This window comes from Cucumis sativus, chromosome 6, assembly GCF_000004075.3.
Source record: "Cucumis sativus cultivar 9930 chromosome 6, Cucumber_9930_V3, whole genome shotgun sequence".
Taxonomy (NCBI): Eukaryota; Viridiplantae; Streptophyta; class Magnoliopsida; order Cucurbitales; family Cucurbitaceae; genus Cucumis; species Cucumis sativus.
In genome coordinates this window covers 14011395-14030629 of record NC_026660.2, presented here as the reverse complement: position 1 = coordinate 14030629, position 19235 = coordinate 14011395, and the positions used below count along the sequence as shown (strand labels likewise).

The 19235-nt window shown below is 39.8% G+C and overlaps 1 long non-coding RNA gene across 2 annotated transcripts; it reads left to right on the top strand.

Moving 5' to 3' along the window:
- The first annotated feature begins 7852 nt into the window (after positions 1–7852).
- On the top strand, positions 7853–18595 carry LOC116404407. Of its 2 annotated transcripts, none has more exons than XR_004217253.1 (4): positions 7853–9817; positions 10210–10330; positions 12421–12560; positions 18471–18595. It is a non-coding gene; the product is annotated as an uncharacterized LOC116404407 (long non-coding RNA). The 2 variants fall into 2 exon arrangements; XR_004217252.1 differs by having other exon boundaries at positions 12417–12560.
- Positions 18596–19235: the final 640 nt, after the last annotated feature.

Sequence of the window (19235 nt, the reverse complement as noted above, 5' to 3'; positions counted from 1 at the left end):
CTAAAATTTTGGAAGGTGTGAGATAGGTGTTGATAGGTGCGAGATGATGGAAACATTCGAGGCTATTACTTGCTAAGTCTAATAAAGATGGAAAAATTCAAGGCATTACTTCCTAAGTCTAATAAAATTGCTAACCCTAAAGCCTTAACACCTAGTAGACTAGCTGAACATGCATTCTAAACGGTTTAGGAAGGTTAACACTCTCATCTTGAGACTTCTACTCAAATTTTGGAAGGTGAGAGATAGGTGCTGATAGGTGCAAGATGATGGAAACATTCAAGGCTATTACTTGCTAAGTCTAATAAAGATGGAAAAATTCAAGGCATTACTTGCTAAGTCTAATAAAATTGCTAACCCTAAAAGCCTTAACACCACAGTAAACTACTAAACATGCATTCTAAACGGTTTAGGAAGGTTAACACTCTCATTCTTGGGACTTCTACTCAAATTTTGGAAGGTGCGAGATAGGTCTGATGATAGGTGCGAGATGGAAAAATCAAGACTATTACTTGCTAAGTCTAATAAAATTGCTAACCCTAAACCCTTAAAACCTAGTAAACTAGTTAAACATGCATTCTAAATGATTTAGGAAGGGTAACACTCTCATCTTGGGACTTCTACTCAAGTTTTGGTCAAGTAAAGGCCAATAAACCAAATTAGATTACTAAACCAAATTGCTTGCACTGCTAAACGTATATTGTAACACTTTAACTAAAATGTTAATAGTAGGAGGAAAGCCTACATGTATGTTTAGGGAACAAAACTAATTGAACATCATTGTCTTCAAATTTTCTCTAACATATGAATCTTAAATAAATTGGTTTGAATAGGACGAATTAATATGGGGAGCTTCTTGGTTATACAAGGCAACAAAGATTGTATTCTATTGGAACTACATCACTAAAAACATTAACAAAGTAGAAAACAACAATGCAGCTTATGATAATGTCTTTCAACATTGTTGTACTGGTAGCTTTGCAGAGTTTAGATGGGATACCAAATATGTTGGAATCATGTTCTAAACTCCAAGGTATGTATATATACATATATTTGTAGCATGCACATATATATATACATTCTTAAACCCAATTATCTATTATTACAGTACATTGCAAAGGAAATGGTTTTTCTTCCTAAAAACAGAATGGCTCCCACGGTTCTCTATGTCTGTGTGCATACGACATGCATTTCTTCTCTACAAATTTAATGATATATCTAAAATGTGCCCAAAACAAAAAACTCAGATCTCAACAGACAACTTAAACAAACAAGATGGATACTGTAATAATAGATAAACATATCTTCAACAGACTAACTTTAAAAAAAAAAACTGAGATTTTATTACTCACTTGACTTCAAAGAGGATGGATACGGCACTGCCAACGTAGAGGAGTGGATAAGAAATGGAGAGGTCCGGTGAAAACAAAGCTGAAATCGAAATGGATGGAAGTGGAGAAGCGTTCACCGGAGTTGAAGTCGAAACTAAAACAGAGACCCGTGCAAAAGAAATGGAGACGTTCGGTGAAAATGTTGAAATCAAAAAATATAGTGAAGAGTCGTGGAGAAGAAATGGATGGAAGTGGACAAGAAATGGACGGAAGAGAAAAACGTTCACCGGAGGCGGGAGAGAGTTGAAGGGGGTAACTGTAGAGGCGGGAGAGTTCAAATGCGAGAGGTTTACGTTTTTTTTTTTTTTTTTGAATGGCCTTCTCTGTGTTTGGGTTGAAGAAAAGGAAAAAGAAGAAAAGAGGAAGGAAATTAAATGAGGGTATTTTCGTCATTTCACCTCCAATTTGTCCTAAATGTCAACTTTTTTACAATCAATCCTAAAAGTCTTTATCTACCCCATTTTTGGCCTATTTTTGTCAATTCTCCAATAATCACATTAATTGCAATAATCACATTAATTGTCTTTTTTTTTTTTGACATAATTACAACTAAGATGAGCTTTATTTTTATTTTTATTCAAAAGATACGACTAAGATGTTAAATTTTGAATTTTCTCATCAATCCATTGGACAATTAGAATCCTGTAAATGTAAATGGGTTACATTATGACATTTGTTTATTCTAATTAAAAGCTTTCCTTCTGCCATGCAGTCCAGGAAAGTACAAGTGGTGATGAAGCTGGAATCTGAGTTGGTGATCTTGTAGGTACATCTTCTTTTATCCTTAATGAACCGTGGACACATTTTTATATATTATTATCAGTATCATTTTCAAAAAAAAAATTGTTCGTGTACCATATTGTTGGTGAACAATGTAAATTTTGGTTATAAAAGTCTCTTGATATCTTCATAACAAATGCTATGCTTAATTAACACATTAGAGGTGACCTATGCTCCAATCTTTTCTTTCCAACAATTTAGGCCTTATAAGTGTATAGAAAACTGAACAGTGAATAGGATAGTTAGGCTTTGTAAAACTTACAAGTTACATAGTCCAAACTTTGATGTCTCTTCTGTTCCTGTCCTGCTTTGATTTTACCCCCTTCTTTTCTCAAATACATTTTTCTCTATTGTTGTTTCTTCTTCTCTAACTCGTTTTTTCCAATTATATAACATGTTCGTATGTACCAGAAATACCGTGAGCGGAATTCATGGAAGTTTTTCCCTGTTTCAAGTTCTGAGGTATGTGCCTTCAGACATCCCAGAAGTCAATATCCTAGTGCTTTCTGTATATATATTGAAGATTTTTCGTTGTTTACTTTTCTGGTTGAAAAGGGGGGATACGAAACTTATGTGATGGAAATCAAAGGATAACGTGTCTACAGTAAATTGAAATAAGAGTCTGGTTTTCATCGAGTTCAACGTGTTCCTCAAACAGAAACACAGGGCCGTATGCATACTTCTACGACCACAGTAGTCATCATGCTAGAGGTAAACTATTCCATAAGTTTACTATGAATTGTGAAATAAGAATTGTCTGATACTTGTCAAGTAAGAATTGCATGCCTTAATCAGACTAATGTGTGGTAGAATATTACCTGAATTTGCTAAATTTGTCCTGGACAGTTGTCTAATGTTAATTTTTTCCCCATTTCCTTTATAGGTCCCTGATATGCTATTGTGCTCCATTTTTGCCATTAGCAATTATAATGTGAAAAGCTATCTCTCTGTTAAAAATACCTAGATGATGGATTAATGTGGAGTGGCTGATTAAAATGTTATGTCATAACACACTAGTGCCTTAACATGAAAATCCAAGTGCATAACTATACAGTCATCCTTATATATAGTTGATCTTGATAGTGTTCGTACTGTTTCTCTGTAGGAGTATTAACAATTTGGATATGATAGTTTCTCTTATTTAATTTTGTTCTCCGTTGCATTTGCATCTTGATCAGCTATGTTTATCTTGATTTGTTGAGCTTATGTTATTATTGCATCTAGGCAGATGAAGTTGAAGTAGTGATTGACCCGAAGGACATTGAACTGACTATTGCAAGATCTGGGGGCGCAGGAGGTGTAACTTTACTTCAAATAGTGCTTGCAATTAGCTCTCTAAATCTGTTCTCATAAAACCAAAAAAAATGATAGAATAACCTTTCTATTTATTTCTCGTTGTCAATAATTATGCAAGGCGAAATGTCAACAAGGTGGAGACAACAATTGATCTTTCCCCAAGCCGACAGGAAACCACATTTTTTGCACTGAGGAAAGGACTCAACTTGAGAATAGAATTCGAGCTTTTCTATTGCTACGAGCCAAACTATGAGCATCCATTACAATCATAACATTTCTTACATCATCGTATACATTACATGAATGTACACCTCATTCATACAATTTCTGTATTTTTCTTTTTATGAGTACAAATTCAGGGTGGAGGGATTTAAACCCGGGACCTCTTGGTTCTAAGTACATACATACAGGTGTTAATTGAGCTTGGTTGACAATTTCTATACTTTTTCAAGTAACAAATAATTGGAGAAATTTTGTGGCTATATTTATGATTTTTCTCGAAGAACTTAAGGATCTTTATTTTCATTTCTATATATCGTGGGAATTTTTGCAGTCATTGATATGGGTGAAACAAAGAAAGTAACCGAACAAACTGATATTGGGCAGTTGGAGTTTAGCCCTGCACGACCCTTTGACAAAGCCCTTCCCTCACTTCTAGCCACCATTGTCCATTGTTCACACCTAACACAACCTAGTGGTAGCATGTCTACTTCCTCTGCCCAAGCCAGTTCACCCCAGCCTGTAGGTAAGTCAGCCTGTAATAAAAGAAAGAAGTTAGTTTTTATGTTCTCCCCCAACTGACAGTGAGCTTCATGGTGACATCTATCCTAATCTACACTGACTTTCACTCTACTTCGACCACAACCAAACTTTTATAGTTAATAGGGTGGTAATTTTGCTAGTTTCGACATTATGTAAATGCATGAATTTAATCACCCCTTCCTCCTCTTTTCCTTTTCAGTTATGAGATCAAAGTGAGGGAATGACACGAGAAGATCGTGAACCAACGAAAATTACAGGTAATTATTGTTTTTCTTTTTTTCCTAACTCTTTTTTTTCCTAACTCATGTATGATCTGCAAATGTAACAATTAGATTCAAAATAATTAAGTATATAGCAACATTTTAAAATGATAAAAATCACATGTCATGTCCAAAATTACTCTGAGGAACACATTTTAGTCATTGAAAATCAAATTTGGTGCTAGAAAATCGGGTTTAAGTATTAAATCAAACATTAAATTGATTAAGATTCTCAATAGTTAAGGGCATGCCAGAGTGGCTTCTATCATATACGGAGTGATTTTAACTCTAAAAAATCATTCTCAAACATATCCTATGTTTTTCACCTTCACAACTCGTCCATTATGGTTGGGTTTTCTCTTTTACTTGGCCATACAACATCCAGTCCACCAAGAAATTTTTATTTTTCGTGATTACGTGAAACTAACACCAATTTGGTTGAATAATTTGGTTAGGTTTATGATGTAATATAGAATGTCATGGCTAAACAACTGTAGTTAGTTAGTAAAAAAGTTTTAAATAATTAAACTGTTCAGCTATTAAGACTGTTTCATAAAAACAGTTATTTCATCTACTTGTAACTACTTACAATCCTCAATAAATACTCCATCTCTTAGCCATTATTGGCAGAGAATTCATTGTGAAAACCTAAGTCCAACTTGAATTACATCAAGTGGTATCAGAGTAGCCCCGATCCTCAGACGGATGGCTGGTCGGAGAAGAATCCCCGCCGCAGGGGACAACCGCGAGCAAGAAGAGGTGGAAGAGACCGCCACCCTCTCTCCAAGGACCACCACAGTACGCTTGCTGGCCGTCGAAGACTCCTTGGGAGATTTACATGACAAAATGAACAGAGTAATGGACAACTTAGACTCACTCACCCGAAGAATGGATGAACTACCGGCACCGGCAAGGAACGAGGATTATGACTGGAAGGCAGGAAACAGAGGTGGCTGATGGGCTCAAAGGAACCTTAGAAACTGGCCCAACCAAAGAAATGATCAAAGAAGGAGACCGGGAGGAATCCCACTACGACACGTCGTCAATGATGAGCAAGATAACGACGAGGAGTGGAAAAACGTGCAAGATTATGATTCTTCCAGTGGCAACGACCAAGGAAATATTTGGAACGACAACGGAGAATTTCGAATGGCTTATGGCTATAGAGGATATAAAGCATGACGAGAGATTCATCACGACTACAAAATGAAAATTGACCTCTCAACCTATAATGGTAAACGGGATATCAAATCTTTCTTGGATTGGATAAAAAACACCAAGAACTTATGGCTCTTAAATTGAGAGGAGGAGCCTCGGCATGGTGGGACCAATTGAAGATAAATAGTCGTAGATTCGATAAACCACTCATACAATCATGGCTCACGGCTATAGAGGACATAAAGCATGACGAGAGATTCATCACCACTACAAACTGAAAATTAACCTCCCAACCTATAATGGTAAATCGGATATCGAATCTTTCTTGGATTGGATAAAAAACACCGAGAACTTGTGGCTCTAAAATTGAGAAGAGGAGCCTCGGCATGGTGGGACCAATTGGAGATAAATAGACAGAGATAGGGCAAACCACCCATACAATCATGGCTCACGGCTATAGAGGACATAAAGCATGACGAGAGATTCATCACGACTACAAAATGAAAATTGACCTCCCAACCTATAATGGTAAACGAGATATAGAATATTTCTTGGATTGGATAAAAAACACCGAGAACTTGTGGCTCTGAAATTGAGAGGAGGAGCCTCAACATGGTGGGACCAATTGGAGATAAATAGACAGAGATTCGACAAACCACCCATACAATCATGGCTCATGGCTATAGAGGACATTATAAGTGATAGTGGAAGCAGTGAGAACTTTTTAGCAATAAAGATTGTGACCATTCTCTGCCTAAAAACAGACCCTCACCCTGATCCTTACAAAATAGAATGGGTGAAGAAAGGAGGAGAGACCACACTCAATGAAATTTGCACCGTGCCCCTATCCATCGAAAGTAGCTACAAAGACCAGATTGTGTGCGACGTTATAGACATGGACGTGTGCCATCTACTCCTAGGCCGACCGTGGCAACATGACACCCAAACCAAACACAGGGGTAGGGAAAACACCTATGAGTTCCAGTGGATGGGAAGGAAAGTAATTCAACTCCCATTAACAAAGAAAAACTCTGAAGGCCTAAAGCAAAAGGAAAAAGGACAACTCTTCATCACAGTGAGCAGGAAGAAGATCTTGAGAGAAAGGGAGCAAGACCTTTTGGGACTTGTAGTGGCTGACAAACCCCTGGAGAAAGAAGGTAAGACTAGATTAGAGAACTTGTTTGCAGATTTCCTCACCTAAAGAAGGACTTGCAAGGATTGCCACCAATTCGTGACATCCAACACCAAATTGATCTTACCCTAGGAGCCTCGCTACCTAATTTACATGACCACATTGAAGACTTGTTGAAAAAGGGTCGCATCAAGCCTAGCCTAAGCCCTTGTGTTGTGCCAACACTGCTCACACCTAAGGCCGGAAGCTGAAGTATGTGTGAAGATAGCAGGGCTATCAACCGAATCACTGTAAAATACCGATTTCCTATTACCTCGAATTGGAGACTTACTAGATCAACTAGGTAAAGCTACCATCTTCTCAAAAGTTTACTTAAGAAGCAGTTATCACCAAATAAGAATCAGGCCCGGAGACGAGTGGAAGACAACCTTCAAAACTAATGAAGGGTTATTTGAATGGTTGGTGATGGCCTTTGGCTTATCCAATGCACCGAGCACCTTCATGAGGTTGATGAACCAGGTGCTCGTTTCTAAACCAGTTCATAGTGGTTTACTTTGATGACATCCTCTTGTACAACAATAGTACTGAAGACCACATTCAGCACTTAAGAAAATTGTTCCAAGTCCTGGCCGAAACTGAACTGTACATTAATCCAAAGAAACGTACATTCCTCACCAAGGAAATTGTCTTTCTCGGCTTCGTAATCAAAGAAGGAAAAGTAGGTATGGAACCAAAGAAGACAGAAGCCATAAAGTCTTGGCCAATACAAACCTCCATCAAGGAGGTAAAAGCCTTCCTTGGCTTGGCATCCTTTTACAGAAGATTCATCAGAAACTTCAGCTCAATAGTGGCCCCCTTAACCGACTGCCTAAAGAAAGGGAACTATAAGTGGAACGAAGAGCAACAGCAGAGCTTTGAAGAGATAAAAAGAAGACTAACTTCCAGCCCTATTGTACAATTGTCGAACTTCGCATCACCCTTTGAAGTAGTTGTTGATGCTTGCGGAACCGGAATTGGAGCCGAGTTATCACAGCAAGGCCACCCTATTGAATACTTCTGTAAGAAGTTAAGCACAACAAGACAGTCCTGGAGCACTTATGAACAAGAGCTTTATGCCCTTGTCCGAGCACTCAAACAGTAGGAACATTACCTCCTATGCAGGGAATTTGTACTCCTAACGAACCGCTTCTCTTTGAAAGATCTCTAGTCACAAAAGAATATTACTCGGATGCACGCACGATGGATCTCCTTCCTACAAAGGTTCGACTTTGTCATTAGGCACCAAAATGGTAAGGAGAACAAGGTGGCAGATGCACTATCCAGGAAGAGCTCCTTACTCACTATTCTATCCATGGAGATCGAGGCATTCAAACACTTACCTAACCTATATGGGGAAGACGTTGACTTCGCCATGACATGGACCAAATGCAGCCACTACACCAAGGCGGAAGACTTCCATATAATGGAAGGATATCTATTCAAAGGAGATCAGTTGTGTATCCCACACACATCACTTCTAGAAGCACTACTAAAAGAGGCTCATTCAGGAGGATTGGCTGGACACTTCGGGCAGGATAAAACTTTTGAAATAATCTTTAAGAGATACTACTGGCCTTAATTAAGAAGATACTGTAACAACTTTATTAAAAGGTGCCCTATCTGCCAAAGAGCTAAAGGTTCAAGTATAAACGCAGGCCTGTACTCACCATTACCTACCCCAATTTCCATTTGAGAAGATCTATCAATTGATTTCGGGCTCTGATTACCAAAAACTCAAAGGCAGTATGACTGAGTCATGGTTGTAGTCGACAGATTCAGTAAAATGGCACACTTTGTGGCTTGTAAGAAGTCAAATGATGCCACCTACATAGCTAATTTATTCTGTCGAGAGATAGTTCGGCTGCACGGAGTACCAAAGACCATTGTTTCTAATCGGGATGTCAAGTTCCTAAGCCATTTCTGGAAGACATTATGGAGCAAATTTGACACAACCTTGAATGAAATATAGCACAACATCACACCCTCAAACAGATGGCCAAACAGAAGTTACAAATAGAACTGTCGACAACTTAATATGCTGTCTTAGTGGATCCAAACCAAAACAGTGGGACTTAGCTCTTGCACAGTCAGAATTCGCCTTCAACAATATGAAGAATAGATCAACCGGCAAATGTCCATTTGAGGTCGTATACACAAAACAGCCAAGACTAACAACCTTTGACCTAGCATCACTCCCCACAACTATTGACACTAGCTCAGAAGCAGAAAAGATGGTAGAAAAGATTCAGAATTTACACGAAGAAGTCCATAACCACCTAAAAGAATCAACTCAGTCCTACAAAAAGGCAGCAGACAAAAAGAGAAGACAAGCTACCTTTACTGAGGGAGACTTAGTAATGATTCACCTCAGAAAAATTCGATTTCCAACTGGAACACAAACTGAAAGACAGACAATTAGGACCATTTCGTGTCCTAGAAAAGATTTGAGATAACGCTTACAGAATTGAACTACCACCAGACTTGCACATTCATCCTATTTTTAACGTGGCAGACCTGAAACAGTACTATGCCCCAGATGATTTCTGCCTTGTCAACTAAGTCACTCGGGTCGAGTTCCATGCTAGGGGGTGGAATGATGTAATATAGAATGCCATGGCTAAACAGCTGTAGTTAGTTAGTAAAACAGTTTAAATAATTAAACTGTTTAGCTGTTAAGACTGCAATTAAAACTGTTTCATAAAAACAGTTATTTCAACTACTTGTAACTACTTACAATCCTCAATATATACTCCATCTCTTAGCCACTATTGGTGGAGAATTCATTGTGAAAAACTAAGTCCAACTTGAATTACATCAGTTTATTAAGTCTGTTGATTTGTGGATGAACTAAAACATATACATCTTTTCTAAAAAGGATAAAAAAATTGCATAAGTTTTCATTTTCACAACTCTATGATTTGTGAGCAATGCAGCAAGGAGCAGCTGGCAAACAAATTTCTTTATGCCATAAATGCGGATGCTGGTTTTGATCTAAGCTAATGGTAAGTCGTACCCTGCTCAATATTCCTTCTATTCTCCGCTTCATCCTTCGCCTTGGCCATAATTTCCAATCATACATGGAATTTACTTTGGTTGATTATTTTTTTCTTTCTTTTGGATAAGGATATCCTGGTCTTGCCCTTATCATGGAAGATTCTTGTATATCTTTCATCCCATACTTTGGTTGAATTTTGGAACATTAATGTATCGCCTGACATTCATAAATACACTGTCATAATTTTAAATCTGCTGTCTTCCTACATTATGCATGTTTTTCTGTTATTGAAGTTGCTGCCCGGTTGTGCTAAAAGTTCTCAGTCACATTCTAAATTTTTCTTTAGTTCTCAAGCAGTCATGCTAAAAGATCTCAATCACATTAAGTGATTTTTGACAGGATGTTGTTGTTTTACCCTTCTTCTTGTTGATATACCTTTCGTAACATCCTTTCATCCCTAATCTCATCCTCGACCACAACCACTGCTTTGACCACGATCGTCTCTCCGAAGATTTGTGAGGTATGTTCTTGGATTGGTTTGACATTCTACTTTTCTCCCATTTTCAATAAATACTAATCACCGCTTCATCTCTAATCTCATCCTCGGCCATGCCCTGATTTTGTCTAATTTTGTTTTCTGTTATTTTGTGAAATTCTTATTTTTCTTGTGATCTTTACATGTAGAGATAGGAAGAAATATCATGCTCCAAATACTAGTCCTTATGTTTCAATTGGCGTTAGATTTATTTATGTGTCCCAAGAAAATCGATCACATTGCACGATACCTTGAGCTCCTTCGGTAAAATCTGAATCAAAAGTGCCTCCACTACTCATTGTAAACATTGATCAGTTGATTAAGGATCCTCTAGAATCTGATCTTAATACCGCTTTCAGACAAGGGAGGATTTAATTACTGAGAAACAAGTCTCTTTATTTCCCTCACAAGCTCGACAATGTGAAGTTCCAGATCGCTTGAAGTCAATTGTTGAGCAATGTGGAACTACTTTGGTTTGAGTATAGAATAACTTGATCTTGGTTTTTCAGCCAATTATCTTTTAGGTTTGTTTTAGTGGATCACATGAGGTTCGACGAATGCTTTTATTATTTTGGCCCTCTAAAGTTCTTATGAAATATTCTGGTTCTAGTCACTCACTCAAGATCGAAGGATGACTTGGGAGGGATATTTTTTTCAACAAAGCTGCATTGTTGTTAGCTCTCCCTTGGTGTTTCCTTCCATCTAGTCTGAAGTTTTTAGTCTGCAATTTTCAGCTGATTTTGGGCTTCTTGTTGAAAGGTTTTAAGTTCGCTTTGTTCTCAGTTTTCTATTGTTTTCTCAGGATTTTGATTGTTTTGTTCAATTTGTCTGTACTTTTGTTTTGGTCATTCTTTTCGCTCTTAGTATAATTCTCCTATAGTTTGAGCATTAGTCTCTTTTACTTACATCTTTAATAAAAAGGGTTGTCTCTGTTTCAAAAAAATATATGAACAATTATTTTTCAGAAAAAGGCGCCTGATTAATATGTTTGTCAAATTTCTAGAAGAGGGATATAAGGACTAATTTTTTATAGCAAAAGTTAATCATAGATTAACAGTTGGGGAGTAATTTTAAGAAAATAAAATAACCTCTCTGAATTCTATACCTCTACATTGTGAAAATTGAGGCTAAATGACGGGGTTCTGACCAAGTATACATTTATATTAAGTTTCTTCTCTCAAAGCTTATAAAATACATGCCAATTGACATAAAAATGAAGAAAACTTAATGATAAAAAGACTTGGTGGGTTGGGTCCAAAAGTTTTCTTACCCCAACCCATGAACCCTAGATAGTTTTATGTCGCAAGTTGGTAAAGATGGAGTTACTGTACAAAATAATTCCTTTGAGGTAGTTTGGGTTTGATTATCACTCACATTGAGGAATGCAACCGTACATGGCTGATCCAAATTGCCACATCAGCTAAAAGTACTACCTTTAGGAACTAGTTCGAAGTTTCATTCTTTCATAATAAGAATCATAACTTTTCATGAATATGTGAAAAGTTACATTGTAATTCCAACCTTCGAAGGACCAAGTATTTAAACAACAACAACTCTCCCAGCATATTTTCGAAGAAATTTTTGGAATTGGTTTCAGAACAAGCTTATCTTTTATTTTTGATTGAATACAACAAATATATTTATGTTTATATGCTGAGGAAGCAAGGCTATTCAAGGTAGCTTCTCATCTAAGATATATTGATGTCTATCCAATGAGAGGAGTTTGGCATCCTAAGAATCCCGGGAAGACTTTAGTCTTTGCTCATTGGGATTTCTAAATGGAAAAGCTCAGAGTATTTCTTCAATTTATTTTTTGTTACCTGTATATAAGTTAGAAAGGACCATTCCTAGAGTAATAAATTAGAGCTTCTTTAGTAGGAAAGAAAAAGATTAATAAACTCTATAGGTTGTTGATGAAATATTAAATGATATTAAAATGAGTGATTTCTATTGCCTTCTCTGAATCTGTAGAACCACTTTTCATTTCACATGGGAGGACTATTTGTTATATTCTTTATATTAGAATATTGAATTAATTAGAAAGTTGACTTTGATTTTCTTTTCCATTCAGACAGTTCCATTAGGTTATGGGCACTAAGTGGTGAAACATTGATGGAGATGGTTGGTGACACTTCCATTGTGTATTCAGTGGATTCACATGCTTCCGAAGTCATTGTTAGTGGGAGTGAAGATTGTTCGGCAAAGATATGGAAAGGTTAATACTTCAATCTATAGGAGTTTGTCAGTTTTTGTTATTCCTTTCTTCTTCTTCCTTTTTTTTAATAAAGAAAAATATTTACTAGAGGATTAAAGAACTTCGGCAAAAGAATCCCAGTAAGCTACAAAAATGGGACTCCAATCTAAAAGAATAAAATCTAATTCATAATCTGTTAGGCCCCCGTTGATATTTAAATATAGTAGAAGAAATAAAAACAATAACACACGTGATGATGAAGGTAAAATTAATATCACACGTAACGATGGTGGGAAATAATAGAGAGGGTGCTAGGTGTCACAATCGTAATTCTTCAAACACGATGTGAACGATTGTGCGGCACTTGTTCTAGCTCGACGAACAAGTCAGCCGATCAAAATCCACAAATCGCAGACAACTTCAACACATGCTTCAACCTCCCCTCACGTTCTTGGAAAATATTTTTAGAAAACGTGAAAGATGATTAAATTGATTGAAAACATTGTTAAAACAAGCATTGAAGACTGTCAATTGCAATAAGAAAGCATAGATTGCAAAGAGTACGACAAGACTTGGGCGGGGATTCAACAGGTATGCCTCCCCTATAATACAGTTTTAACATTTTCATCTCTGGCAGGCTTGCATATGAAAATGCCGAAACGTCACACCCAAGCATATCGACTTGAAATTGAAAGCAACTACCTACACTACATACAATACATAAAGACAAGATAAATTGGGGCTAATTTGAGCATACGACCATAGGTAAACACACCTTGGACAAGTATGTCTGTTACATTCTCCCACACCTAAACAGTTGACGTCTCTGTTGACTGGTGAAGCTTGAACTCCTCGATCTTCTGCGCCTCGGCTTCTAGGTCTTTGACACGTTCCCAACTGGTTTCTTCCACAGGAAGGGTCTTCCACTTTACCAGGTACTCGTGGATCCTACTTCTGGGTCTTTGGCCCTTCCTCACTCGTTTGGCCATGATTTCTTCAACTTCTTTACTTTCCTTTTGGCTGAGGTCGATGGTCGGTCGGACTATGGCATTACGTTGCAAGTCATCAGGATCTTGGTAGTAGGGCTTCAAATTACTCACATGAATTACTGGGTGGATTTTCATCCATGTGGGCAGCACCACTTTATAAGATGTGTTCCCTACCTTCTTTAGCAGTTCCACTGGTCCCTCGTACTTTCTTACGAGGCGTTGGTCCTTGCGTCCTCAGAACCGAATCTGCCTTGGTCGTAACTTAACGATAACCTGATCTCCGACCCGAAACTCTAGAGGGCAGCGCTTCTTATCTGCCCACTTCTTCATCCACTTCGAGGATTTCTCTAAAGAGGCTCGAGCGATGTCTGTCGTTTGCTACCATTCCCTGGTAAAATTGTGAGCTTTTGAGGGTTCTTCCCCGCATAGGGGTGATCAACAAGGTGTGGTAGAACTGGTTGCCTTCCGCAAACAATTTCAAAAGGGCTCTTTCCAATTGACGAGCTTGTCTGAGCGTTAAAACAAAACTGGGCGACATCCAACAACTGAGCCCAGATTCTTTGCCTCGCAGTAACAAAATGGCCCAAGTATTCTTCGAGCATACAGTTGAACCGCTCAGTCTGACCGTCCGTCTGGGGATGGTAACTTGAGGACACATTCAGGCTTGTCCCTAAGAAAGTGAATAACTCTGTCCAAAAGGTGCCAATGAACCGTCCATCTCGATCACTCACAATGCTTGTCGGTACAACCCACAGCTTTACAATATGTCTAAAGAATAATTGAGTTGTTAACTCCGCCGAACACTGCTTCGTAGTGGGAACGAAAGTGGCATATTTCGAGAATCGATCTATGATGACTAATATAGTCTCATAGTTGCCTACTTTTGGAAGATAGGTGATGAAGTCCATAGAAACACTCTCCCACGGTCTCGTTGGCACATGCAGAGGTTCGAGAAGCCCAGCAACCTTTGCCTTCTCAACTTTGTCCTGTTGACAGACAAGACACGTCTTCGTGTATTACATGACGTCGTCTCTCATACGGGGCCAAAAGTATCCCTTCTTCAGCAAGGCGTATGTCCTCTGCCATCCGGGGTGACCGGCCCACAGAGTGTCGTGACACTTGTGTAGCAACTTCTTCCTCAGGTCTCCTCCCCTAGGGACATACAACCGTCTCCCCTTCGTCACTAACAACCCATCTTCAACCCAAAACTGCCTTGTTTTACCTGCCTCAGCTAAACTCATGACACTCCGAGCCGCAGAATCCTTCTGCAAGAACTCCCTTAAGACATCGCGCATAGGACCATCAATCTTGCTTGCGTAGAGATGTGCTAACATGCACAAAGCAATGTGGTCGCCTCTTCGACTAAGCGCATCAGCGGCCTGATTGCTCACCCCCTTCTTGTGTTCAAACTCAAAATCAAACTCAGCTAGGAATTCCTGCCATCTAGGTTGTTTTGAAGTCAACTTTGGTTGCGTAAAGAAGTGACAAGTAGCACTATTATCCGTCTTGACAACAAAAGTTGACCCCAATAAGTATTGTCTCCAGGCCCTTAAGCAATGTACTACGACAAGCATTTCTTTCTCGGACACGGTGTACATTCTCTCCGTGGCATTCAGCTTTCGACTCTCATAAGCGATGGGATGTCCATTCTGCAGGAGTACACCACCCAATGCATAATCAGACGCATCGGTCTCTACTTCAAAAGGTTGGGTCACATCTGCGATCCCCAAAACTGGCCCCTTGACCATAGCTTGCTTCAGTTCATCGAAGGCGGCCTGACATTCCAGTGTCCAATTCCACTTGTTGTCCTTCTTCAGCAAGTTAGTCAACGGGCTTGCTCTTTTAGAGAATCCTTCCACGAATCGCCTGTAATAATTGGCTAACCCGAGGAAGGAGCGCAAGTCGGTGACTGACCTTGGTACTTTCCAATCACGAATCACAACGATCTTCCCTTCCTCCATACTGATTCGACCACACTCAATCACATGACCCAGAAAATTGATCCGCTCTTAAGCAAAGGAACACTTTTCCCTCTTGACATACAGTTGGTTCTCCTTCAACTTCTGAAAAACCCTTTTGAGGTGGTCCTTGTGTTCTTCTAGCGTGGAGTTATAGACCACTATATCGCCTAGATAGACCACCACAAACTTGTCAAGGTATTCATGGAAGACCTGGTTCATTAGCATACATAAAGTTGCAGGCGCATTGGTAAGACCAAATGGCATGACAAGGAACTCGAACGCCCCATACCTCGTAACGCAGGTGGTTTTGGGCTCATCCTCTTCGGCAATTCTTACTTGATAATAGCCCGATCGCAGATCTAGCTTCGAGAAATACTTTGCTCCATGAAGGCGATCAAACAGGTCATTGATTATTGGTAGCGGATATCTGTTGCGGACCGTGATCTTGTTTAGGGCGTGGTAGTCGATGCACAACCGCATACTTCCATCGTTCTTCTTCTGGAAAAGGACTGGAGCTCCATATGGAGCTTTTGCAGGCCTCACAAATCATGCGTTCAGCAGTTCGTCCAGTTGTTTCCGAAGTTCGGCCAACTCCGGCGGCGCCAGACGATAAGCATTCTTCGCAGGCGGCTTTGCCCCTGGCAGCAATTCGATCTCATGGTCGATCATTCTCCGCGGAGGCAATGATTTCGGCAGGCTGTCTGGCATCACATCCTTGTACTTCTCTAAGACACTCAGGATGTCTTTGGGGACTGTTTCCCTTGAGCTTTCCAACGACCCCAGTGGGATAGCCATAAAGGTTAGATCGTCACGAGCAAGGCCTTTCTTCAACTGCATAGCCGAGATCATCTATATCCCATACGGCTGACGAATCTCTGTTTGAACAACAGTAGGCGTTGTTCCAGTAATCACTAGACATTTGGCTAGCGGCATTGGTATGACTTGATGCTCAAGTAGAAACTCCATACCTAGTACCACGTCGAAGTCATCCATCTTTGCAACCACCAAATCTATGGGACCGCTCCACTCTCCCATCCTCATGGTCGTTCGTTTTACCAACCCGACGATAGGTAGGGCAGCTGAGTTCACGGCCTTCATTTTTTCTGCGTCTTTCTTCCAACGGAGATTCAGCCGTCTGGTTTCCGCTTCTGCAATGAAGTTATGAGTGGCACCAGAATCCACCATAGTGCTCTTAGGTGGCTTCTGGTTGACCCAACAATCTACGTACCTGAGACCATTCTTTGCCTGTCCACTGGTCTCCCCCATCTTTTTTTGGAGCGATGACAGAAACTTTAAGGCCCCCATCCGAGGATTCTCACCCTCTTCTATCTGTCCAACATCTCCTTCAGTCTGACTCAATCTATCATCTAAGTCCGAGGCTAGGGTAACTTGAAAAGCATTGAAGGCGGTACGGTTGGGGCACTCTCTTGCAAGATGGGGCTCTTTATATATGAAACAACTAATGGAACGACTGGAGTTGTTCTGATTGTTTGGTCCTCGCCAGTTGTTTCCTGTATTCGCTTGGAAGGGCTTGCGATCTCTACCTTGTCGCTTGTCTCCCCCTGCAGTCTTCGGGGAATTTGGGCGGTTGTTTATGTTTCCTCCAGAGGAGGAAGCTTGATGTCGTCTTGCATCTTGAGATTCGCTAGATAAGTCAAACAACCATTCAGCCACTGCGTATGTTGACGTGAGGTCTTGAGTTTGTTGCTCATACACCTTGGTCCTAGCCCACGGCTTCAAGCCCTCGACAAAACAGAAAACTTTGTCTTTCTCGGTCATGTCGCGTATGTCCAACATCACCCCCGCAAACTGTTTCACATAGTCTTGAATGTTTCCCGTGTGCTTCAATTCACGCAGCTTCCGTCGGGCTAGAATTTCGACATTCTCAAGGAAAAATTGCGAACGAAGTTCTCCTTTTAGGGCATCCCACGTGTCGATTGTACAACGCCCCTCTTGAATGTCCATGTATCGGAACCTCCACCATAACTTCGCATCTTCTGACAGATGCATGATTGCCAACGTCACCTTGGCCTCTTCAGTAATTGTGTTCGTGGCTTTGAAATACTGCTCGACATCAAAGATGAAGTTTTCCAATGCCTTGGCATCTCTCGCCGCACAGAAGGGCTTGGGCTCAGGAACCTTGATTCTGCCCACAGGAATGGCTCATCTAGCTGGAGCATGGTTTGCTAGTGCTCGCATAGTAAGGTTCACCCTCGTGTTTACCTATGCGAGCTCATTCCTCATGACATCGAGGGTTGCTCGAAAATCCTCTTTCATGCCGTTGATCATCTCCAACATGTTATTTTGCGAGTTATCAAGCTCCATAACTCGTTCTTCCATCTGGGCAATAGAGCCCGATGAACTGTCCCCAAGCTCGTAGGCGACATTTCCCATTCTCATAACTCGGGACTCTAGAGTGTCGACTCTAGTCAGTAACTCTTGGATGGGTAGTCCGTCAAGGCGACCGGACACGGCTTCAATGCCATCAGCTTTCTTGGCAATATCCTCAAGTCGCTGTTCCAAAAACCGGATGGAATCAGGAACTTCCACCAGGTAGAGCATCTGCTCTTCGATTCCCACAAGTCGCTCATTATGGGTCTTGCTAGACTGTTTCGCCACCGACATCTTTTTGTCACGCACTGTCAACTAGCCAACCTGGCTCTAATACCACTTGTCACATTTCATGTATTTATGAGAAATGTTTCTCTATCTATTTGAAGTCTGCTTGATGGAGCATTTGGTTGGGAAGAGATGACTAACTTTTAGTGGAAAGGCGAAGGACTGGTGAAGCCCTGAAGGGGTGTTGAAGTTGGCTAAAGTTTATGTGTTGAATTGAATTTCTTTAAGAGAGTGGGTTTTTTTTTTTTTTTTTTTGTAGCTTGATTTTTAAATTTGAAATATGTTTATTATACTATAATTATTTATAAACCCTAAACCCTAATAGCATTTTAGTAACACGAAGTTGGATTATTTTGTTGCAGATGGAATTTGTGTCTAGAGCATTGAGCATCCTGGTTGCGTTTGGGATGCCAAGTTTTTGGAAAATGGAGATATTGTCACAGCTTGTTTAGATGGAGTAGTACGTGTCTGGACGGCATAACATGAAAGAATTACTAATCCCCAAGAGCTGGAGTTATTTGCTTCAAGACTGTCTCAATATAAGTTGAAGAGGTGCCCCCACAACAGCTGCCACACACACACACACACACTCACAAAGAGGAAGTTCCAAAATCCTTTTGTTTTCATCTCTCTTCCTCTCTCTCTCTCTAGCTTATTTTGACTTCTTGAGGCAGAAGCATGAGTCTGAGCATATCTAAAATAATGTCCTTATAGAATATATTCTGCTTTGAGTATGATGTTAGCGACTTATGTACATCTTTAATTTATTTGTTCATACCTCATGATAATGTGCACTTTTATTCCTATGTTGACTATTGGTCTTCTATTTGATAAGTTGTCTCTAATTTAATTGTGTTAGGAAGAGGGTTGGAGGATTGAAATTGAAAGAATTACCTGGATGGATGCTTTACAAATTCCAGGTTTGGTTACACTATTCCATTTTAATAAGAAGCCAAGATGCTATTCGCTTCTATACCTTTTTCTTTTTACCCCTTAATTTCATGAATCTTTGTTCCAAAGTGGATGGGTGGCAAGTTTTTCTTTTTCTTGATATTTGTGAGTGTCTAGGTCAGCTCACACACCCTCGACTAATCTCACGGGATAATCCGCTTGACCCTACAACATTT